Source organism: Lepidochelys kempii, chromosome 1, assembly GCF_965140285.1.
Source record: "Lepidochelys kempii isolate rLepKem1 chromosome 1, rLepKem1.hap1, whole genome shotgun sequence".
Taxonomy (NCBI): domain Eukaryota; kingdom Metazoa; phylum Chordata; order Testudines; family Cheloniidae; genus Lepidochelys; species Lepidochelys kempii.
The window spans coordinates 288140244-288164656 of record NC_136380.1 but is presented as its reverse complement, the minus strand read 5'-3'; the positions used below and the strand labels follow the sequence as shown (position 1 = coordinate 288164656).

Sequence of the window (24413 nt, the reverse complement as noted above, 5' to 3'; positions counted from 1 at the left end):
GCGACGTGCCCGCCCCGCCCCGCCCTCTCTCGGGCACGGCTCCACTACCCCGCGAGGGGATGGAGGGAGTCACCCTGACCGGGGGGAAGGGGAGGGAGGTTCCATCTGAGGCGGGCGAGGGGCCGCGGGGGCCGCCGGGCTAGGGTTCGCGCGTGCGCAGTTTCGGAGCAGGGCGGAGAGGTCACCTCTCCCCAACCCCCACCCCCACCCCCACCCCCGCCGCCGGAACGAGCTAGGGAAACCAAAGCGAGGCTCGGCGTGCAGCGTCTGCGTCACGACGACGGCTTCAAGCCTCGCCCAGGCAGCGGTAGCGAGAGAGGGAGCGGGTGTGCGGAGCAGGCTCAGCCGGGGAGGAGGCGACAGGAGGAGCGGCGGCGCCGTCCGGTAGGCGGCGGCGGCGGCGGCGGCTGAGAGGGGAGCGGGGTGGTTGGGCCCCGGGCGGGACACTCCGGTACCGGGCGGGCGGTGGCTGCGGCAGCGGCGTGTGTCTGGTACAGGTGGCCCCGCGGCAGAGGGAGCGGAGCGGAGCGGGCAAAGGGGGTCGGGGCGGCCGCCGCGCCGGCTGGAAGAGCGCGCTGTGTGGAAAGGGGGCAAGTGTCTGAACATGGCGGAGCAGGAACCGAGAGCGGCCGCCGCCTCCTGCCCCCGGCAGCGGGGACACGCGGGGGGGGGGGAGTCTGGGGCTTGGCTGCCACTCGCTTCCCCGCCCCTCGAGCTTTGTGGGGGGGGCGCCCCGGCGCCCGCCCGCCTGCCCCGAAGTTAGAGCGGAAGCGGAAAGTTGTAACCCCTGAGCTCTGAGCTGTTTCCCAGCCCGCGCCTGGGCCGGCGGGGGTCAGGGGCCTCTCGGCTCCGGGCGGTGAAGAAAGTTCTCACCCCCGCCTTGTCAGCCCGTTGTGGGAAGTCTGCGTCCAGCCCCACCTAGGCCGGCAGTATCAGCCGCTGGAGAGAAGCTGCTCACAGTTTCCATCACCCTCCCCCGGCGTGGGGCGAGAGTGTCCTGCCCATAGGCCTCGTCCGTTTCACTTGCATTGGACTGAGGTGATCCCCTGCCATGGTGTCGGCCCCCAAAGTCCGGGCATCACGGGCAACATATTAAGACTGCGCTGGCTCTTACCTCGCGAAACGTTCTCTCTTCATCCCTTCGTGCTGGTGGTGGGTTTTTTTGTTTTGTTTTTTGCTTTTAAACTTCTGGTTTCTGTGCTGTTTATACAGTGCCTCAAGTGTGCTGAGCACTTTGGTAGTGGGACTAAGAAGGCACAGTGCCTGCCCAGAAAGAGCTTGCCATGTAAATAGACAACACTGCAGTCATTTAATGTTTATGAATCTTCTGACCCTTATCCAAATAAAAAAGGAAAAGAAACCTGGGGAATTTGTAGGTCTTGATCATCTAGTCTGAATTATTACATAATACTGGCTGAAAAACCTCACCCAATAACTTCTGTATCAAGCCCCCAACTTTGAGGTATAGTATATTTTAGAAAGGTATCCAGGGTGGCATGACTGAAAGCTGTCAAAATTTATGCCACAGAAGAATAAAATGAGGCCTTGTAGGATGTGATCATTATACTGTAGTCCAAATTGACACAAGTTAGACTGTGCAACATTTACTGAAATGCTGTTGTTCTTTGACTTTTTTAAAAGGAATGGGTAATAAATGCTATTTAGGAAATGTCTCTCCATTTTGAAAAGAGTTTCTGTATTACTTGTGGTATAAGTGTGTAACTTTGTGTGACTCCAAAAAGGAATATTTAGACAACATCACAAACCAAGCATTTTTAATGCAGTTGGGACTCACTCATCTGGAAATTTTGATAGCACATTTAATTAAATATAACAACCAGTTCTTGTATAGGAACTCTGAGATTTGTGAGTTCAAGCACTGACCCCCTCAGAATATATTCTCAGATAGCTAGCCTGAGCCGCCGCCACCCCTGCTGTCATAGCCACACTACTATTTCTGTCTACCTGTGGTGGGAAGCCACCCTTCCAGGTGCTATGTAGACATACCCTAAAGCAGGGGTCGGCAGCCTTTCAGAAGTGGTGTGCAGAGTCTTCATTTATTCACTCTATTTTAAGGTTTCACGGGCCAGTAATACATTTTAACGTTTTTAGAAGGTTTCTTTCTAAAAATCTATAATATATAACTAAACTATTGTTGTATGTAAAGTAAATAAGGTTTTTAAAATGTTTAAGAAGCTTCATTTAAAATTAAATTAAAATGTAGAGCCGAGCAGTGTGAGTGCCACTGAAAATCAGCTCACGTGCCATAGGTTGCCTACCCCTGCCCTAAAGAGAGACGCTGGCAGCAGAGTAGTAGCCTCTTTCAGCTTTGAGATGAAAAAACTGTTATGCCAAACTATAGTTAAGTCTTAACTGTCTTTGCAAACCTCTGTGGTCTGCTGTTATAAATGATAGTGTCTCTGTTTAGTCAGTTAAGGCCATTTATCATCTCTAGGTACCTGCCTGTTACATGGACATCTCCTCTACTGAAACTGTGAGATTGCTAGACCACAATTAAGTGCAAGATTTAAGATTAAGCAAAGCTTGCTTCTTCAAACTGTTGATAAACTGCTGTATACCAGCTAAAAGTTACATCGGGGTGGGCAAACTAAGGCCCCTGGGCCTTATCCAGCCCACAGGATCTCCCTCCCCCCCCCAAACCCATGGTGCCACGGGGCTAAGGCAGGTTTCCTGCCTGCCCTGGCCCTGCACTGCTCCTGGAAGTGGCCAGCACCATGTCCCTGCGGCCCCTGGGGGAGGTAAGGGAGCAGAGGGCTCCATGCACTGCCATCACCTGCGGGTACCTCCCTCAACTCCCATTGGCTGCGGTTCCCCGTTCCTGGCCAATGCCAGCTGCAGGGGGCGGTGTATGCAGAGCCCTCTGCTGCCCCGCCTCCACCAGGAGCCACAGGGATGTGGTACCAGCCGTTTCTGGGAGCAGTGCAGGAACAGGGCAGGCAGGGAGCCTGCCTTAGCCCCGCTGTGTGCTGCTGCCACAATGGAGCTGCTCAAGGTAAGCAGCGCCGGGTCAGAGCCCGAACTTCTTCTGCACCCCAACTCCCTGCCGCACCCCAACCCCATGCCCTGAGCCCCTTTATGCACCCCTCCTGCACCCCAACCCCTTGCCTTGAGTCCCTTCCTGCACACCGCACTCCCTCCCTAACCCCAACACTACATTCATGGTCCTCTTCTTCCTAATGGATGAAAGAGTGTCAGAAGTAACTAACACAACTCCTCACGTGCACATACACATACCAGTTTACTGTCCTTGATCATACACCTGACACTATAGGGTAGTTTCTCTAGGGCCTTGTCAAGAGTTAGAAAAAGCTGAGTTTCATTATTTTTTTTAAAGTTAGCTGAGATCTCATGTGCTGTTCTTTTTAATGTGAGGTTTTGTTTTTTTTTAAACAAACACAAAACCAACTCTGGTAGAGTTGACAAGGAGTTAACCACTTTTGAAAACATGTTCAAGTGCTAATACACTTTAAATAGCACTAATTAAAACATCTAGCAAAATATTCTTTAAAAAACACCTCTTCTCCTAGCACTTGTCCTACATGGGGCAACTGACTGGCATAGTAATAGTGGAATAGCTAGTCACTCTTAGTCCAGAATAGTGTCCACATAGGGAAGTTATACTGGCACCGCTTTAGTGTAATAGCTATTCTGCTATAGCTACGCTGTTCAATTTCCCCATGTTGACAAGTCCCAAGTCTAGACAAGCACTACCTGGTAGCCATCGTACAGAGCAGATCAGTATCCCTCCCTCTAGCATTGTTGTGGTAAAATCCCTCTTCCAGAAATGAAATTAGTCCTGTGAATTATTTTTTTAGCTGCAGACGACCATGTCTCCTCCACGTAGAAAAACCTATACAATATTTAAGGCTACTGAAATAAGGGTGATTTAAGTTTTACACTTGTTTATATACAGTTAAGTGGTTCTCAACCACCTGTATGCTGTGACCGCATGTTCTTACAGAAAAAGGTTTTAGGCACTTTCTCCCTTCTAGCCATAAACAAAGGGAGGAGGGTTATGACTGTCAAACCTATAAAGTAGTTAACTTTGGATACAAAATGAAACTGCTGCTGATATAGCTCCATCATTCCAGAGATACTTCTCCTTAATGTCACCATATTTTGACTCCTGGTTCTTCTGTGATGGTTTTCACCAAGTACACTCTAGTCATTCGTGGGACCTTACAGAAGTTCATCTGACAGCACCCCAAACAACTGTTGCAATGGAACTTTCAAAAGCCACTCTGCAATATCACTTTATGCTTAGTCCATAGATTCCCAACTGGAAAGCCAAATGGGAGCGGACACTACTTGAAGCAAGGGCTGCTGTGCAGCCATGGAAGGACCCTGCCAGGGCAGGAAGGCCAGGCAGCAGCACAGAGACACAGATCAGGCCCCTCTGTTGAAGGGGTTTCTTCCTTGAAAACCATGTGGCTCAGAGGCTGCATCCCTGGTCTCTTCTGCAAGCCTCTAATTTTTAATCCTGTAAGGGGATTCTCAGTTTCCAGGGCCACTTGTACCCCTCCTGCAGGCATTGCAACTTAAAGGGTGAATGATTTGAACCTTAATTGCATCCCGTTCCTCTAAAGTATATTATGTGCCAGTGTTACTAGTATCTCCAGGACTAATACATGAACAAATAATCTTAGAACAGCTGTTATAAAATAGAAAGTTCCTGTAAATTGCAGACACTGTTAAAGGTAATCTTGAAATTTTTTTTTATTGGACTTGTCCTTTTTTGCTTTGTGCTTTTTCTGCTAGGACTGAACGTCCTCTTCTTTTGTAACCTTGGAAATATCAGTAATTGTAATTCTGGCCTTCTCTTATTTTGCTGTGGGGGGCTTGTTGGGAATGTATTGTTAGTTCTTACTCACCTAAATAAAGGGTAGAGAAGTTTGAATGCTAAACAGACTTGCTTGTTTGAGTACTTAATTGCTGAAACTAACTCTCTTAAACAGTTTTTAACCGTCTGAATTTCTGTAGATTAAGAGGAGAGGTCTGGATTAACCATGCCATTTTCCCCTAGTATAAGCCAAGTTTAGCACTCGTTCCTTGATTTAGTGGGTCAAGATTGGCCATAGGGGATATCCTTTTGTTGACCACTGCGGTAGTGTGTGGTAGCTAACCCTGACCTGATCTAACCCTTCCTAATAGTCTGGACAAGGGGTGGGCAAACTTTTTGGGCCGAGGGACACATCTGGGTAGGGAAATTGTATGCAGGGCCAGGGCAGAGGTGCACGAGGGGGTGTGGGGAGGGGGGTGCAGTGTGCAGGAACGGGCTCAGGCAAGGGATTGGGGCAGAGGAGCAGTGTGGGGTGTATGAGGGGGCTCTGGGAAGGGAGTTGGGGTGCAGGATGGGGCTCAGGGCAGGGGTGCAGACTGTGGGAGGGAGCTCAGGACAGGGGGTTGGGGTGCAGAGGGCACAGAGTTGGGATGCAGGAGGGGTGTGGCGGGGGTTGGGGTGCAGGGTGCAACCTGGGCTCAGAACAGGGGGTGCATGGTGCAGCAGGGGCTCAGGGCAGGGGGGTGTGGGCTACAGCCTGGCGTCGCTTAACTAAAGTGGCTCCAGGGTAGCAGCAGCAGGCACTGGGGCCAGGGCAGGCTCCCTGTCTGCCTGACCTGGCCCCATGCCACGCCTCTCCAGGAAGCGGCTGGAACCATGTCCACATGTGGCCCTTGAGGGAGGGGAGCCACAGGGCTCTGTGCACTGCCCTTGCCACGCCTCCAGGTACCTCCCCTGCAGCTCCCATTGGCCACGGTTCCCCGTTCCCGGCCAATGGGAGCTGCAGGGGGCGGTGCCTGGAGGCAAGGGCAATGCATGAAGCCCTCTTCTTTCCTCTCCCCTGCTCTGGCCACAGGAATGTGGTGCTGGCCGCTTCTGTGAGTGGTGCGGGGCCTGCGGCGCCACGGAGGGCAATCCCGCAGGCTGGATCCAAAGCCCTGAGTGCCCTGATCTGGGCTGTAGTTTGCCCACCCTGATCTGGCTGTTCCTGACTAAAGCTCTTTCCTTTCCATTGCTCAGTGTTAATTCTCTTGGCTTTTGATGTCACTCTGGTACAGTAGGACCTCAGAGTTACGAACACCAGATTTATGAACTGACCAGTCAATAGCACACCTCATTTGGAACTGGAAGTACACAATCGGGCAGCAGCGGAGAGGTGCAGGGGGGGGGGGGGAGCCAGTAAAATACTGTTAAATGCTGCTTTCCCTTTTATTTTTTAGTAGTTTACATTTGTCTTCTGCATAGTGAAGTTTCATAGCTGTATTAAGTCAATGTTCAGCTGTAAAAATTTGGAAGAACCACCATAATGTTTTGTTCGGAGTTACAAACAACCTCCATTCCTGAGGTGTTCGTAACTCTGAGGTTCTACTGTAGTTCTCCAGTCCTCAAAGAGGCTTCTAATTTGGATTGCATTTGAGTTTCTAATGTATGAAACTTTAAAGAAAATAGGTGCAGTTTTCTTGCTTCTTCATGATATATAAAGCTTTTTTTGAAGATGACCTGCAAATGAACAGTTTGTCAGCAAGCTGTATGGAGGAGTGTGGGGAAGTGGAGGAGGGAAAACTAAATATTTCAGATTTCCTTTTCTGCACATGTAAACACCATTGAAGTCTAAGATTCGTGTGTTGAGTAGCTGCAGGATCAGGCCCATGCAGTTATATTTGTTTTTTAAAAAGGCTTGATGGAAAATTAATTTGCTCATTTAAGATGAAGCTTAATTGCAAAATGTAGTATTCTTGTGTATAATTTTGGGTTGCTTGGGCACTTAGCTGTCACTACTGCTCCTATGATAAGTAAGCTTGTGTAATTTTAATTCCCATGAGTGCAATTAAATACAAATTTATGAATTTTTTTTGATTGGATATCTTCCAGGCTTTGCCTATAAAAGGCAAACTGCCTTATGGAAATTGTAAGAAAAATTTACTTTTCTTCCTAAATATGGAGAAAGAAAGGAATAATCTTTTACCTATTTAAAAATATTGCAAACACTTTAAAATAACATAAAGCTTAAATATTTGAGATTTAAAAGGTATAGAATAGAAATGATTATTGAAGTGTTCATATGAAACTTGTTCTTGAATTCCAGTTATGACTTTCTTCACGTTTAGCAATAAAATCCCATTTGAAATGTACTAAGCTTGTAGCACTTGCAGCTGAAACTAAACTGCTGTTGCATGCATGGACAGTTCAGCTGAGTAGCGAAGCAAGTGTGTTAGGCATGCATGTGATCTGATACAGCTACTCTGCACATGCTCTTTGCTCAATACTTGTGACCTTATTAAATGTAAAGTTCAAATGGATTTCTGGTCACTTTGTAAGATACACAGGCAAGAGTCCTCCTCTAAGTTTTCCTCAGCTATGAAGCGCTTCAAGTTGTTAGGAGAACAGCTTCTTGCTAAATAGATGAGAAAAGATGAACCAATAGAGCAGGGGTGGCCAACCTGTGGCTCCAGAGCCGCATGCGGTTCTTCAGAAGTTTAATATGCAGCTCCTTGCATAGGTGCCGAATCTGGAGCTACAGGCGCTAACTTTCCAATGTGCCAGTGGTGCTCACTGCTTAACCCCTGGCTCTGCCCTATGTCCTGACCCCACTCCACCCCTTCCCCCAAGACTCTTGCCCATTCCCCAGAGCCTGCCATGCCCTCGCTCTCTCCCCCCCCCCCCGAGCTCCTGCATGCTGTGAAACAGCTGACTGTGGTGGGTGGGAGGTGTGGGGGGGAGAGGGAGTTGCTGATTGGTGGGGCTACCAGCAGGTGGGAGGCACTGGGGGCAGGAGATGGGGAGTGGATGTAGGGGCTGCTGACATGTTACTGTGGCTCTTTGAGAAAGAGCCAGAATTTACCAATGTACATTGCCAGTCTCTGGTTGGCCACCCCTGCAGTAGAGTGTAGCTAAAATAGTGCCTATGTGAGGCTTACACAAGTTGCAAATTATAAACAAAAAAAACTACATTAGAAGAATGCAAAGATTGCAAAGTCAAGCACTCAAACATTAGGAAATGCCAGAATTAAGCTTGCCTATAGGATATTAATTTGGTTGGGGGTGGGTGGGGTTGCTGTTACAGTCTTTAATGACATGATACAGTATTTTTTTTCAACAGGTCCCATCACATTCAGTGTGCAGGATGAATGGTGAATTCAACTTTTTTTTCCTCATCCTAATTCAGTGTGTGGCCCCATGCCTTATTTGCTGCATGCTATTTAAAATCTCAGTTGATTACTGTATTAATTTATGCATGGTTTTTTCTATGCTACCACTCATTACCATACCATCTGTTTCATGTTTCACAAACATTAATGAATTTATCTCTTGAAGTAAGATGGTATTATTCCCAGTTCTCAGATGGAGAGCTGAGGCACACCGACTAAAGCTAAAAATATCAACTTGGGCATCAAAATTAGTGAGTATAACTAAGGCCTGACTTCTCAGTACTTAGCACTTTTAAAGTTCTTCATATGTTCAAAGCACAGCTCTCCCATTATTTTGAATCGCATTTTTAAGCATTTGTCACTCTGCAAATCAAGCCTGGGTTGGCTCAAGGTAGGCGCACAGGAAATGAGGAATTTTACAGGTGACTGGCCATTGTGTGTTAGGTTTTGTGCCTTGCCCAACATTGCATGAGAACTTTGTGGTAGAGATAGAATCCAGTTCAGAGTGGCATTCAGCTGCCTTAACTGTAAGACCATCCTTTCTCTTCCTGCATCCTTTTGCCTCCTTTACCACATACCTTCCAGCTTCTTCAACAAGTGATGGCAACAGCCTCATTCTCTACACAATGCTGACTCATTCCCTGCGCACAGGTTGGTTCTGTGCACTGAATAAGGCAGTCATCAGAGTTGGAACTTTCAGATCCGCAGCACAGACTTCTGTCACTTAAAAAGGGGTAACTAGTAAAAGTGGTGGGCTGTTATCCTCCATGTGGACCAGCCACTAGAGAGAGATATGAGGCACACTTTGCCAGTGGTATTCACAGCTGTTTGATGACAACCAAGAAATGTTGGGACTCTGGAATCCTGGATTCAATTCCAGGTTCTGCAGAGGATTATGCTCTAATACAGGGGAGGGCAAACTACAGCCCACAGGCCAGATCCGGCCCATGGGATTGCCAGCCCCATGGCGCAGTGGGATTAAGGCAGGCTCCCTGCCTGACCCTGCCCTGCGCTGCTCCCGGAAGCCAGTGGCACCACATCTCTGCAGCCCCGGGGTACAGGGGGAGGGGGAAAGGTAGGTGGCCGGAGGGCTCTGCGCGCTGCCCTCGCCTGCATGCACCACCTCCCGTGGTTCCCATTGGCCAGGAACAGGGAACCATGGCCAATGGAAGCTTCGGGGGTAGTACCCACAGGCGAGGGTAGTGCATGGCAGAGCCGCCCACCCCACCCCTAGGAGCCACTGCTGGACATGCTGGCCACTTCCGGGAGCCACACGGGGCCAGGATGGGCAGGCAGGCAGGCAGGGAGACTGCCTTAGCCCTGCAGCTGGGCCGGAGCCCGAACCCCTCCTGTACCCCTACCCTGAGCCCCTTCCTGCATACCGCACTCGCTCCCGCAACCCCCTGCTCCAGCCTTACATTCATGGCCCTACATACAACTTCCCCACCCAGATGTGGCCCTCAGGCCAAAAAGTTTGCACACACCTGCTCTAATAGATGCAGAAGAGTCTAACTTGTGTGTCCTTCCCCAGCCTACACCTGGCCCCTCTCCTCTCATTACATCTCTGCATATGAGCAAGTCAGGCAGCTTCTTTATACTTCACACTGTCTGTGTGCCAGGAAGGAGAAAGAGTACAAGAATGTCTCCCTATTTCTAGTTCTCGTGCTTGGAGGAACAAATGCATAAGAAGTCTTACTCAGCCCTGGAGTAGAGCATGTTCAGTCGTTCTGTGGCGATCTTTTGCATTCTCAGTTTGGCCAGCATGTAGGAACAGTGGGGATGGAATAATCTCAATGCAGATGAAATCTTTGGAGAATAATGCTTCGAACATCTCCACTGGGCATAAGATTTACTGAGGGAAAAGTGCCGTATAAAGGATAGACTATTATTAGTTCCTGAAAAACCTCAGTTCATATTAACTTAGTTAAATTTGGGTAGATTGTTGTGTCCAAAACATGTGCTTGACTGCAGGTGTGATTCCTTTGACAAATTAAGTCTCTGAGCTAAAATATGGGGGGAGCAAGGGCTCGGTGATATGGTTGCAAGAAAATTTTAACATTGTCAAAACTCCCTTTCCCCTTATTTTGGAGGAAATGCCTGAACTGAAAAATTCAAAGGCATTGAGGCAAAAGTCCTACTTGGAAAACTTCAGCCTGAGTGGTTGAAATTTAGCAAATTTTTGAGTAACGGAAAGCAGGGTCTTCTACTGGAAAGTGTTAGCTAAACTTAACTATATAGGCATTGCTACAAGCACCGTCAATATTTCTCTCACAAGTTAGCAAAGCTTGGAAGTTCTACTTAAACATTTTAGAGCAAGATTATGAAAAAAGAACTCTTGTAGAATCTTAAGTTAAATTTGTGTGGTTAAGACCTTGAATCAGGAAATGACAGAATGTTGTACATGCGGCCTTAAAGGTGACTTGCAAAGAAAGAAAAAAGGTGTTTGTACCCTTTAATCTTTTCATGATGTATAAGAAGTTCTGAAATTTCTAACTTGTGTTGCATCAGAAATTTGGGTCCTGTGTAGCCTGGAAGATTAACTGGAGAACTAGTACAATGACATTAGAAGAACAAAGGTAAAATTGAGAGGGGAAAGATTAGTCATCTTAAAATCTTTCTTTATAGTAAAATTTTGAAGAAAGGATGTCTTAAAATTGAAGACACACACCTTACCTAAAATGGTAAAGTGCTAACTATACAAATTGAGACTTCCCAACCACTGATTGAAAACAAAGATGAGTTGGTATTCCTGGTTTTTTCAAAGATGATTAAAAAATAGACAGACCTTCTTAAAAGCAACTAAACTTCCAGTTCTCCTTCATGTCATAAAGAAGCAAATGTGCTTATGCTCAGCTTTTTTTAAAAAAAATAATAAAAGTATTTGGCGGTTACCTTTTAACTCTTGTGTATATCAAATAGTCTTTCATTGCAAGATACTATTTTAGAGCTCTTCAAAAGTTTTCTGACAAATGTTAAGTTTAATTGGAAAATACCAGTTTGCTGAAGTGAAATGTTTTGGCAAGTCTGTAATGGTTTCAAGGAATCTGTCAAGGAGTCAATGTTCCAGAAAGTCAGCCAGCCCTGCTCTCAGCACTGCTGGATGACCCGCTCTGTGGCAGCACTGTTGGGCTTCCTGCTCTGTTGCAAGGAGCCCAGAACTATGAGAACCTGGGCTCCAGCTGGGGCTCCTTCGCAGCCCCGGCATGTCAGGGCTTCCAGGCTCCCTGCTTGGAGCCAAGAACCTGAAAGTTCTAAATGCCCCAGCTCTAGTCACTGATAGACTCTTGGATCCATAGTAAGGAGCTGTAAGTCCTGTGACCAGCTCTCAGGGTCCATGCCTCTGGGGCAGCCATGCAGTGCAGACTTCCCCAGGCTGGGAATCCCAAGGTTTCCAAACTCCTGGTCTAGCTGTCTCCCTGTGTTGCCTCATTGGGAGTCAGTTCAAAACGAGATGCCGAAATATTGGAATGTCTCATGAACCAAGAACTCTGAATTTTGGTCAGCTCTTACTATATTTCTGAAACATAGTATTCTAACTCTTACGGAACTCTTAACCTTGTCATTTCTTAATTTGAGTGTTTAACTCTGTTCTGGTAGCAAAAACAGTACATGATTGAAGAAACAATGGCAAAATGTTTAATATGCAGCAAGTTGAGGTATGTATCTGCCACATGCTGGCCTGCCTCAGACTAACTGTCCATATGTGGACCTTGCTGATGTGCATTAACAGTTCATTAATGCAATGCAGTCTGGCCCTCTTAGAAATGGGGCTAGATCAGATCGCATTAACAAACTGTTAATGTGCATCATCAGGGTCCACATAAACAAGTTTCTCTCACTCACCTGCCAAAGATTGACCCCCACACCAGCTGAGAACTAATTGTTCCTGCAGACAAGCCCTGACAAAACTTAACTAAAGTAGTAATATTCCTTAAAACATAGGTATCAAAAGAAGACAACTTCAGCAGAGACTGAACTGATTGATTAAACTTGGAAGGGATAAAATTTTCATATTGAAAGTTGGTTAAAATTTAAAATAGTGACTCTTTGCCTCAATTTCTGCCCCTAGTATTAAGCGTCACCCAGAATAGCTGAATGATTCTGCTGAAATGGTTTGCATGAAATTAACAAAGTTGCACTCTTAAATAGTGAGGTTAGTCATCAGCAGCAGTAACAGGTCCTCAGATACTTTTATGGTCACAGTATAAATAAGAGCTATCAGTTGCCCATACTGAGGAAGACTGAGAGGCGTTGGCTCACAATTAGAGGGTTCCTTTCAGCCACAAGAAATGGGTTTTCTTAGTCTGATAGAACTTTTCTGGAAGCTCTAACGGTGTTCCATGGAACACAGGTTTAGTGTGACTCATTAAAGTAAATTGACATGGTCTATCCAGTAAAGTCAATGCCACTATAATCCAGTAAGAACAGATTCTTGTCTGAAAGACCAAGGGAACCCAAAAAAAAACCCCTTTTTATTTATTTTAAAACAACTTTGTTAAACCATCTACAGTAAAAGCTTTTTTTAATTTGGCATGTTGAGGGAACAGGGGGTGTCGGTAAGTGGGGAAAAATTCCAGTTAACTAAGAGGGTGGGAGGGGGCTCGGGGCAGTGAGTTGGGGTGCAGGAGGGGTTTCAGGGTGCTGGATCCAGGGTGGGGAGCACTCACCTTGGGTGGTTCCCTGCAAGCGGTGACCTGTTCCTAGGCGGAGGCGCAGCTAGGCAGCTCTGCATGCTTCCTCCGCCCGCAGGCGCCACCCCCGAAGCTCCCATTGGCTGCGGTTCCCGCTTGGGGCGGTTAATGTGGAGAGCAGGATAACCGAGGTGCGGATAAACAGGGTTCTGCTGTTTTTACATTTTGTGAAAAAATAACTAAAAATTCTGTGTAAAACTGCAAATTCCATGTTTTTCTGTGGTAGCCGATTTCTAGGATCCCTGGTGGTGATTCATCCAAAATCACCAGTTGCTAACATTTAATGATGTATATAACATCAGTTAATTTTCTCTCCCTGCTTGTTTATGGCAGACAAAGGATTTGTCACAGCAGGGTTCCTGAATTGGACAGAACATCTAATGTCAATAAAGGCCAGTCACATCAAGGGAACCAAACACATAGGATGACTGGCTCAGCAGGCAATCAATATAACAAGCAGAATCGAGTTAGAATCAGCAAGTATAAGCAGATATCATGGATAACTCAAGCTGGATCTTATTTTTTTTCTGCAGATAATGTTAAAATACCTTTTTCTTCACAAGGAAAAAATGTTAGTGAATGATTTCGTGTAGTAAAAATAAACTTCTGCTAAGTGAGCATTGTCTTCCAAACAGCCCAATGAGTGTACTTTCAATGAAAAAAGTCTTCCATGATTGTTTCTTTGAAACTTCCACAGTAAGAGGTATGTTAACATGGTCCTATTACTTCTAACCCTGCTTTCCCAACATTAAAATTATAAAAAGAAAAGGAGTACTTGTGGCACCTTAGAGACTAACCAATTTATTTGAGCATAAGCTTTCGTGAGCTCAAATAAATTGTTAGTCTCTACGGTGCCACAAGTACTCCTTTTCTTTTTGCGAATACAGACTAACACAGCTGCTACTCTGAAACCTATCATTAAAATTATAGTATTAAAAAAAGGGGGAGGAAAGAGCTCCTCAAACTTAAGTCATTTTAGCTTCAAAACAGTACCACTTCTAGGAAGTTTTGGACTATGGTTTAGATTTAAGCAATGATGTTTGTAGTGATATACTGTATTAGATGGCTTTCCAAGACAGGACTACCATTAGTTAAATATCCCCAAACTAACTTTCTCATGAACTTATCAGTTCATTTAGATTTTTTTTTTTTTTTTTTAAATATGTAGTTCCATTTGGGATTTTGTCAATTCTCAAACCCTAGCCTCAGCTTCTTGACTGAGCCCAGCTAGAGGTCAAATAGACCTGTACAGACAGGAAGAGACCCAGGTTAAGAGACTTCTGTAAAGTGCACTTCTGTGCAGGCTTTGTGTATGCTGTAGCTCACGAGATCTAAACTTCGTAGAAAAGCACCAGTGGCTATAGTAGAGCTGAATTTGTAGCAGTTCAGCATTTCTGCCTGACTAAAATACAGAGCATATAACTTTATTTTTCAAAATGCATCCTACAGTTTGTATGCAACTTGTACCTCACAAGGCTTTCAAATACCATAGTAGTTACATTACATTTACATAAAATTTTCTGCCCATCCTGTGATGGGTTGGACCCCCCCACTTCCAGGGGGCCACCTGATGTGCTGGGGTCCCACTGAGTTTGCCCATTCCACCACCCTGGGCTCCCTCACCCTGTCCTCCTGCGCATGTGTACACACACGCACGGATGCTCCCAGGTGTAGAATCTGAGTCTGCAATCAGCTCTGTGTGGGAAGACAGCTCAGGGATTGCCCAGCAGTCTGCTGCACACACCTTCTGGAGTGTAAACCCAAAATTATATGGTCTTGCACTGTATAAAGATCTATACAGCATAAGCTCATGAAATTGGTTCCCTCCCTCAATGTGGAGGAAGATATGCACAGCTTTGCCACCCCAGTTATGAATCGCACAAACAGGGTTTTAGCATAAACAAACAAGTTTAACATCTATAAACTGTAAATTTTAAGCGATTATAAGGGATAGCAAACAGAACAAAGCAGATTACTGAGCAAATAAAACAAAATACACAAACTAAGCTTAATACACTACAGAATACTGGCTACAAATAATAATTTCTCACCCTAAATGTTTTAAGCAGGTTGCAGAATTTCTTTGTGGACAGACAGCTCTTGCAGCTTAAAACTTGGGTATATTTTTCACAGGACAGACACCATTCCCAGCCCGGGCTCAGCCCCTGTGCTCCCCTCCCTTGGCCCCCCAGCTTAGTTCCTTTGTTTCTTCAAGTATTTTCAGCAGTCTTTCTTCTTGAGCAGCGGGGTGGTGTCAAAGCAACAGCCCAGGAAACTTCTCAGGAAGGAGGGAGATCAGTATCTTCAAAGTCCTATTGTCCTTCCTAATGGCCCATCCAGGCTGTTTGCATACTGTCTGGTGGGCATTCCGCAGGTGAAAACAGAAATATTGACAGTGTAATAATTAAACTTCAGATTCAGAAATGATACATGCATACAAATTGGATAATTACATTCAGTAAATTATAACCTTTCCAATGACCCATTTTTCCTAAAATACATCTTAGTTATTCCAGATTCATATCATAAGCATATACCTATGAAGAATATGGGGTGTAGGGTCACACATACTTCATAAATTAATTGTAGTTGGAAGTTATACTAGTAACTTCTGGCTAACTATATTAAACTGGTGTCATGTGACGGTCAGTTTGAATTCACTATAGTGAAGATGGGCTCCATATAGTTAAATTTCTTCATCATTACAGAACTTGTAGTAAACATTTTGAAGATAGGCTGAGACATTAGTTTAGATATTTGGAGATGGTCATTTGAGCAGGAAACTTTGTGTAAAGATCGTTTTGCACTTTGAGATTATTTTTGAGGAACTAGTCAGCATCCATCTGATGAAACAAATGCTTAATTTTGCCTGCTTTGATAGCTTTTTGTGGTTGCAAAAGGAAGAAATAAAACAAGTGTCAGCTTTTCTCATTTGCCAAAATAGCAGGTTCACTTACAGAGTTGGTAGTCTATCCTACTGCTAGCTGTAAACACAGCAGTCCTTTTCATTCTCCTCTTTATTTAAAAAAAAAAAAAAAACTTTTGTCTCTCAGCTTGAATTTTGTTTTAAAGGGTATGTATATTCAGGAAGAATTAGCTACTCTTGGACTGGAGCCATAGGCATAAAGGCTTTTGATGACATGAGTATTTCTGCTCCTGTCTCTTATGGACTTTTCTAAACTTGAAAAGTTGCACCACTATAACTAAATCAATCTAATTAAACGGGAGCAAATCTCTAGGATGAAATCCTGGCCTCCTTGAAATGAGTGGTAAAACTCCCACTGACTTGATTAGAGTCTGGTTTTCACCCCTAATGCAGATGCATGTAATGGGCTAAATCATCATTGTTAGAATAATATAAAATCTTTTGGTTGCTGACATGTAAAATAAAAATGGTCATCGAGTTTTTAAACAGAGTGACAGAAAGCCGACCAGTATAGAGGAGCACACTGTTTGGACAGAGAAATCCTTCAGGGAGGATTTATTGGGGGGATACTCTATATCCTAGTAAAGAGGAGAGGCGTTGCTAGAGTACAGATAGGAAGTGAAGAGAATCAAATGAGTCGCATTCAATTATATAAAGTGAAAGCAGACAACTAAATATTGACAAATTTTATAAGTACTTGTATACATATACAAGAAGTCTAAATACTAAGATGGGTGAACTTGAATGTCTGGTATTAAATGAGGATATTTTATAATAGGCATCACAGAAACAAAGTGGAATAATGATCATCAATGGGACATAGTAATACCAGGGTACAAAATATACAAAAATGATAGAGTAGGTTGCGCTGGTCGCGGAAAGTCACTGTGTGTGAAAGAGCATAGTCAGACATGTTTTAAAAAAAAAAAAAAAACACCTACAGTTAGAAATTCCATGCTTGAATAATAAGAGTATAGCCGTAGGAATATAATGTTGAAGTAGAAAGAAAACGGTACAGAGTTTAGGCACAGAAGTTTCTGGTTATCAGGGAATAAGGTAGAGATTATCAAGGGGTGCGAAATTCGGTTTAGGAGCAGGTGGCAGAAGGAATACATAATCTGCAATCTCCCCTACTGGAGGTAAAAGTTTAATGGGTCAAAGTACAGGCATTGAGATATGGGAGTATGTTGTCCATATAATGGCTATGTTCGGCTGTGGAGTATAATGAGCAGATACGATGATGAGGATGGATCTACCCTCATTTGGTGGGATTTAATGTTCAGTGAGTTTATGGTTCCAGTTCATATGGTCCAATGGAAAAAGTCTCTGTCCCTTTCCCATAGTTGATGCACGATGTCGTACCGGCTCACATCTCCTGGTACTGTCTGTGGCCGGTGATGTGTTTGATGTAGATGTCCTTGGACTATCAGATGGTGTCCAAGACCATGAGGCACCGCATGAGTCGTGCGTAGCGTCGACCAATCCCACAGGTCCACAGCACATGCTCGTTGCAGGGGTCCCAAGCACGCAGGGCTCCGATGATCAGGGCATCCATCTGCACCTCTTAGCCCTTCACTCTCAGGGTGTCGGCCACAGGGGCGTATTTTTCCAGCTTACGAGCTCTGGATTCACGGAAGGCCGGGGTCCTGTTCTCGAAGGAGACCGTGATGTCGATGAGGATGATCTTTTTCTGGGCCTCGTCAGTGACTACCATGTCAGGTCGCAACTGGCTGTCAGTACCGGGGATGGCGAAGTTCACGGTGACCTTCGCCAGGGACGGTGCGATGGCTTTCACTAGGCGGTTCTGGATGGTGTTGTGGCGCAGCTGCCAGGCTCCGGAGTGGGGCTTGCAACTGCACAGGACATGGGGCAGGGTCTTGTTGGAGTAGCCGCACTTCCTGCAACTAAGTCACTGTGTGTGAAAGAGAGCACAGAGTCAGACATGTTTTTTTTAAAAAAAAAAACAAACAAAAAAAACACCTCTACGGATAGAAATTCCATGCTTGAATAATGAGAATAGCCATAGGAATATACTACTGACAAAGATGTTGAAAGTCCTTGTGAAATGCTCAGGGAGATTAGAGAGGCTACAAAAACAGAAAACCCAGTCATAATGGGGGATTTCAGCTATGCTCATATTGACTGGAAACATGTCTTCTCAGGATAAGATGTAGAGATGAAATTTCTAAACACCATTAATGACTGCTTCTTGGAGCAGCTCCTCCTGGAATCCACAAAGGGAGAGGCAATTCTTGTTTTAGTCCTAAGTGGGGCACAGGAACTAGTCCAAGAAGTGAATATAGCTGAACTGCTTAGAAATAGTGGCCATAATGTAATTAAATTTGACATCCTTGCAGGTGGGGAGGAATACCAAAAAAACCCACCACAGTAGCATTGAACTTCAAAAAGGCAAACTACTAAAAAATCAGGAGGCTAGTCAAATGGAAATTAAAAGGAACAGTCACACAAGTGAGATGCATGGAAACTATAAAAAAAAGTTATTGTAGAGGCTCAGATTAAATGTATATCCCAATATTTTTTTTAAGCGGACCAAAAAAAAGCCACCCCATGGCTAATCAGAGTAAAAGAAGCAGTTAGAGATGACAATACATCCTTTAAAAATTAAATGTCCGATCCCGCTGAGAAAATAAAGGAACATTTACATTCGACTCACCAGACTGTAAGTACAATTAGGCAGGCCAAAAAAGAAATCGAGTAACTGGCAAAAGACACGCAAACTAACAGCAAACTTTTTTTTTAAGTACATCAGAAGCAGGAAGCCTGCCAAACAGTAGTGAAGCCACTAGATGATTGAGGTGCTAAAGGAGAAGCTAAGTGAATTCTTTGCATCCTTCTTTGCTCCCTCAAGAACGGGGAAGATTCCTACACCGCAGCCATTCTTTTTAGGTGATAAATCTGAGGAACATCCCAGATTGAGGTGTCAGTAGAGCCGGGTTTGGAACAAATTGATAAATTAAACAGTAATTTGTCATCAGGGCCAGATGGTATTCACCCAGGAGTTCTGAAGGAACTCAGATGTGAAATTGCTGAACTACTAACTGTGGTATGTAATCTATTGTTTAAATCAGCTTCCTGTACCAGATGACTGGAGGATGGCTAATATAATGCCAGTTTGGGAGGACGGGGGTGTTTTTATATATAAAAGGCTCCAAAAATTATCATAGGATTATCAGCCTGTAACTGCTAGATCAGAGGCCTCAAACTCAAATGACCACGAGGGCCACATGAGGACTAGTGCATTGGCCCGAGGGCTGCATCACTGACACACACCCCCACCTTGCTGCCCCTGGCCCCGCCTCCACTCCACCCCTTCCATGAGGCCCCTTCCCCGAGAAACTGCTGAGCTTGAATTAATATGCCAACTAGATACTATTAACTTGGGTCTGCATAGAGACTGGGAGTGGCTGGGTCATTACACATATTGAAAAGGAGTACTAGTGGCACCTTGGAGACTAACATATTTGAGCATAAGCTTTCGTGAGCTACAGCTCACTTCATCGGATGCATTCAGTGGAAAATACAGTGAGGAGATTTATATACACACAACATGAAAAATGGGTGTTATCATACACATTGTAAGGAGAGTGATCACTTAAGATGCATCCGATGAAGTGAGCTGTAGCTCATGGAAGCTTATGCTCAAATTGGTTAGTCTCTAAGGTGCCACTAGTACTCCTTTTTCTTTTTGTGAATACAGACTAACACGGCTGCTACTCTGAAACCTGTCATTATGCAAGGCACTGCATTTTGCCGTATGGAGTGGAAATCTATCAATACATCTTAAGTGATCACTCTCCTTACAGTGTGTATGATAACACCCATTTTTTCATGTTCTGTGTGTATATAAATCTCCTCACTGTCTTTTCCACTGAATGCATCCGATGAAATGAGCTGTAGCTCACGAAAGCTTATGCTCAAATAAATTGGTTATTCTCTAAGGTGCCACAAGTACTCCTTTTATTTCCCTAAAGTTAAGTATCCTCACACCTTGTCAACTGTCTAAATGGGCCATCTTGATTATCACTACAAAAGTTTTTTTTTTTCTCCTGCTGATAATAGCTCATCTTAACTAATTAGCCTCTTAGTTTGTATGGAAACTTCCGACTTCTCTCGTTGGCGCGTGTGTGTGTGTGTGAGAGAGAGAGAGATCTTCTTACTATATGTTCCATTCTATGCAGCCGATAAAGTGGGCTGTAGCCCACGAAAGCTTATGCTCTAATAAATATGTTAGTCTCTGAGGTGCTCTGTTCTTTTTTCTAAATTAGCTGTTACCACTCAGATCTTCAAGTCATGGTTGTGAATAGTTCTCTGAAAATATCTTAATGTGCCACAGCAGTCAGAAAAGCTGACAAGTGTTAGGAACCATTGCGAAAGGGATAGATAAGAAGACAGTAAATATCCTAATGCCTCAGTGTAAATCCATGGTACATCCATACCTTGAATACATGCATGCAGTTTTGATTGCCCTAACCTAAAAAAAGATATATTAGGATGGGGGGGGGGGGGGGGGTAAGTGCAGAGAAGGGCAAAGGGCATCAGCAACTGCAACCTTCTGATATAGAATCCTCCAAACAGTCATTCTGATGCATCCTTAAAGATTCTTACCAGGGGGAAGGAGTTGGTGTATTCAACAATGCACTTCAACCCATTTGGTTCACTGGTCACTAACTTCCTGGCCTCTACATACCTTTGTACTGTTAATTCCCCATGGCAGAGGATGGATCTGAGCCACAGAAAACCATATAGAAGCTAAGAAGTTTTGCTGAAATTTGGTATAGGAGAATTCCTGTTTGTAGTGAACCTGGAGGGGACTGGGTGTTCCTCCATGTTTTCTATTCCTTCTCTTGTCCCATTCTCTCCCCCTCCCCCACCCCCGTGACCAGGAAATAGAAGAAAGCATTTCTGTGATTGGAGAGGCCATTCTCAGTCAACCCTGTGCATATATGAACAATCATGGTGTTAGTAGTATATGCAGAGCTATTCTCACAGCACCTTCCATGACATAGAGCTAATTTGTGAATTCTGTACTGAATTATTTGAGAAAGCAATTTGTCAGTCTGTGGGCAATATTGTTAAAGTTTGTTTGGATGATATTTGTTTCTGTGAGGGAAGTTGCTGCTTCTATTTTTAGACTTCAAAACGTAGGTCTAGTGCTAGCAGAATCTGCAACTATGTTAAACTTGTTAATCTCAAGATGCAAGTCCTGTTCTTCTCTTGAACGTAATGAGTGTTGGTCTTTAACAGCCAGGATGCAGAGGTTTGGCTTGTAAGCGCTCTTGGTTTTTTCTTGACTCCCTTCTCTTATTGCTGCTCTGCCCCGCTCTGGTAATGATGGTCCTTTCCCTCTCCAAGTCCACTCATTACTCGCTGCCTGGAACTTTCCCTCTTAGGCTGCTGTGGCGCATAGGCGGCAGCAGAGCTATGATAGAAGGGGAATTGTCAGTGGCTACCAAATTAGCTGAGAGCAGCCAGTAGTGAAGAGAACAAGATCAAGGCAGTGGGTTAGTGAGTAAACTAAGGGCAGAGGAGGATTGAATATGTAACTTAAATTGATCCCTGTGCTGGTTGGTAAGTGTTCTGAAAATACTACTTCTCTCCCCTTTCTGAATCCAAAAGGTGAATTTAAAGCTCTATTTTATATATAGGTGTTAGAATAAAAGGTTCTGTGAATCCTTTGAGCAACTAATGAAGTGTCTTTATGAAAGAAATTAGTGTGTTTACATTATGAGGTGTAACAGCCAGCTACTACTGGTCTCACACCCACTTCCTCCCCTCCCCCCACGCACTTTATGCATTTATTTTTTTTCTTTTAACCCACACTCTAGGGATTTAGTATACCTTTACTTATTTGTACAGGAACACAAATTTATGAGCTTAATGAAGTATATCTGTGTAAACTGTCTTACTTTGGAAATTGAAGCCAAGCTGTCATAGAATAGTTCAAACTTGAGTATTGAATAACAGATAGGAAATATAGTTATAAAATACCCAGTTTTATTAGCTGATTAGATGTCAAGTTTTTAGTCATTTATGAAAAGATAAATTTGCCAATGAGGTGCCACAATAATAACTTCCTGATACCCCTTAAATTCCTAGACTATCATCAAAGTGAAGTACAGCTAGTGTAAATTGATTGAAAAATTAAAGGTACTGCACCCACTTCAGTCAGGGTGCATAAAAATCAATGATTTAAAAAAAAATCAGTTTTTTTAATTTGGGTTTTTGAGGGGAAAACCATCTAAAGATAGCTCATCATGGAATAGGGATTATAAATTCTAATTCTATAGTATGAGACAATATATTTATGTAATGTTTAAGGAAAGTTTTTGTAAATGAGTTCCAATAGTTCATGGATTAGGGACCCAATCTTATGGGGTTCCAGAGGCTTCTGTATAGATTATTTTTTTTAAAGGTTAATCTTTTTAACTACCCAATGGGACTCAGTGCTCAGTCTAGAGGATTCCATCAGAGATGCTTAGTTTTGCAGTTCTCAAACTATAGATTTGTGTCTCCAGAGGTAACATGCTTGTTAACAAGCAAAAATGTTTTTAAATAATATATAGAAGTGAGAAATAACAGACCTCAACTCTGTTGTCCCTCTGTAAATTTGTGTACAGAGAGTCAATCCCTTACCCCTCTCTCAAAGTGCAAAGTTTCAAAAAGTTCAATGAATAGAAGATTGTTGGGGGTGAAATAGATGTGGACGAGGAGAAGAAGTCTGGAGATGTGAGAAGCGAGGGACATATGATTGTTTTGTTAAAATATTATGTTTGCTGTTGAAGAAAAAAATCCAGAATACTTAACGTTGTTTTAGTTAGTTAAAACAATTTAAATGTCTGTCTGGTGGTGATCTCTTCCTAATACAGCATGGCAAGAATCCTCCAAATATTGATTAACCTTTTGATTTGGAGATAGTTTGCCTCCCAATGACTTTATAAATATCTGCTTCAATTATCTTTGGTAAATGAAATAGCCAAACAATCATTCATTTTCTGATATAGCTGAAAAAACTAATCTGAAAAGTTTTCAAAATCTGTTTAAAAATGTATAGTGTGTACCTTCTAAAAATGAAACCTACATCTGAGTTGTGAAGAATATGTATGAAGGTTATAACAACCAACAAGAATGCACTTTTATGTAGAAAACCATGATTAAATCGAATCTTCCTGATTAGTATCCATCCTGACTTCAGTCCACTTGACAGTGTTTGTAGTTTTGCAGTTACGTATTCCTCCTTTATCATCCTATGCCAGCACAGACTGTGTAATGCATTCTCTCTTTCAGCAGGTAAAGAGAAGAAAACTGGTTTTTGGTGGTCACTCTTTATGGGTCTTGCTCACTGCCAGGGTCCAATTGTTTCCAATCTCTAGGAGGTGGAACAAACCTCTGCTGGCTGCTCTATGGCCTGGGCATCTGCCCCCCTACCCCTCCCCCCCTTGACTAACTTGAAACAAGGGCCTACAGGATTGCAGATCTCTTGATACTAGTCAGTGTTCCCAATCTTGTCTTTGTTCCTTTCCCCTACTGTGGCTCAACCTTCCTTAAGGGTTGATGGGCTGGCTTGATGTGGAGCAGCAAGGGAGATCTGGCAGCCTTGTCAGGGAAGGTCGGCCCCATCCATTCTGAGAGGAATGTAGTGTTTCTATCTGTTGGCAGCTCTTGTTAGTGAAGGTGTGACCTGTTGTGCCAGGGATCCTTTTCCCATCCACATTTCCACAACTGGAACCTGGAAAAGAGTGTGTGATAGTCTTTTCCACCTGTTTCGAGAATGCACTATGGCATGATATGGGGGAATATGTGTTTCTTCCTTTCTGGAAGAGGAAGGGTTTTTGGGGGCCTCTTGCTTCCTCCATTTCTCCTCACTGTCTGGACAGCTTTTTAAAACCCTTTTTAGGGTCTACAGGAGTTTCTCTTATGGCTCACAATCTTGTTTCCCAGTACAAATACAAGTTATCTGGCCAAGTGTTAGCTTCCTCTGTTCTTGTACAAGAACCAGTAAACCTGAGCTTGGGATGAGTGATACTGGGGCGACAACATTGAGCTTTCCAGGTGACTGGTAGGCCTGAAAGAGTGTGGAACAAGGAGAACTGAATTAGTGGGAGGAAGACTGGTTGAACAGGTGATGACAAAAAGCAGAGTTGTCAGAGGAAAGGGAAGATGACCCTAGTGCATGGGTTTCCTGGTGTGGCTGACAGGCAGGTGTCAGGAAGAATCTTTCTTCACAGCATGCTTGAGACTGAGTTTGAATGTGATTGGAGGAGTCTGGTATTTCCTTCAGTTATATTTCTAAAGTGGCTTTTATTTACCAATCAAGTCAGAGTATTGTATGTAGTAGAATTGATTATTTGCTGGTGCTAAATATGATTTGACTTAATATTGGGAGGGAAATGGCCTCTCATATTGTGACAGCCTGGCAATTGGACATTTATACCGAGAATCTTCCAGACTTGAGTGCCAAAAATTAGGCATCTAAATAAGTAGACTGACTTTTTTCCCCCAAAATTGTTGCCCCCTCCCCGCCCCCTGTGGTTTTTCATTTCAGCACTGGTTGCCAGGTTGGGGTGCTCACACTTCAAAAACTGGGAGTGTTGCCAACTCTCATTAGT

General features: G+C 44.0%; 1 protein-coding gene across 1 annotated transcript in view; it reads left to right on the top strand.

Annotated features, from left to right (window-relative positions):
- The first annotated feature begins 222 nt into the window (after positions 1–222).
- Positions 223–24413, top strand: part of RAP1B (RAP1B, member of RAS oncogene family) — a 76296-nt gene continuing 52105 nt past the window's right edge. The window contains exon 1 of the mRNA XM_073327835.2: positions 223–384. The gene's annotated coding sequence lies outside the window, so the exon portion shown is untranslated. The remainder of the gene's footprint in view (positions 385–24413) is intronic.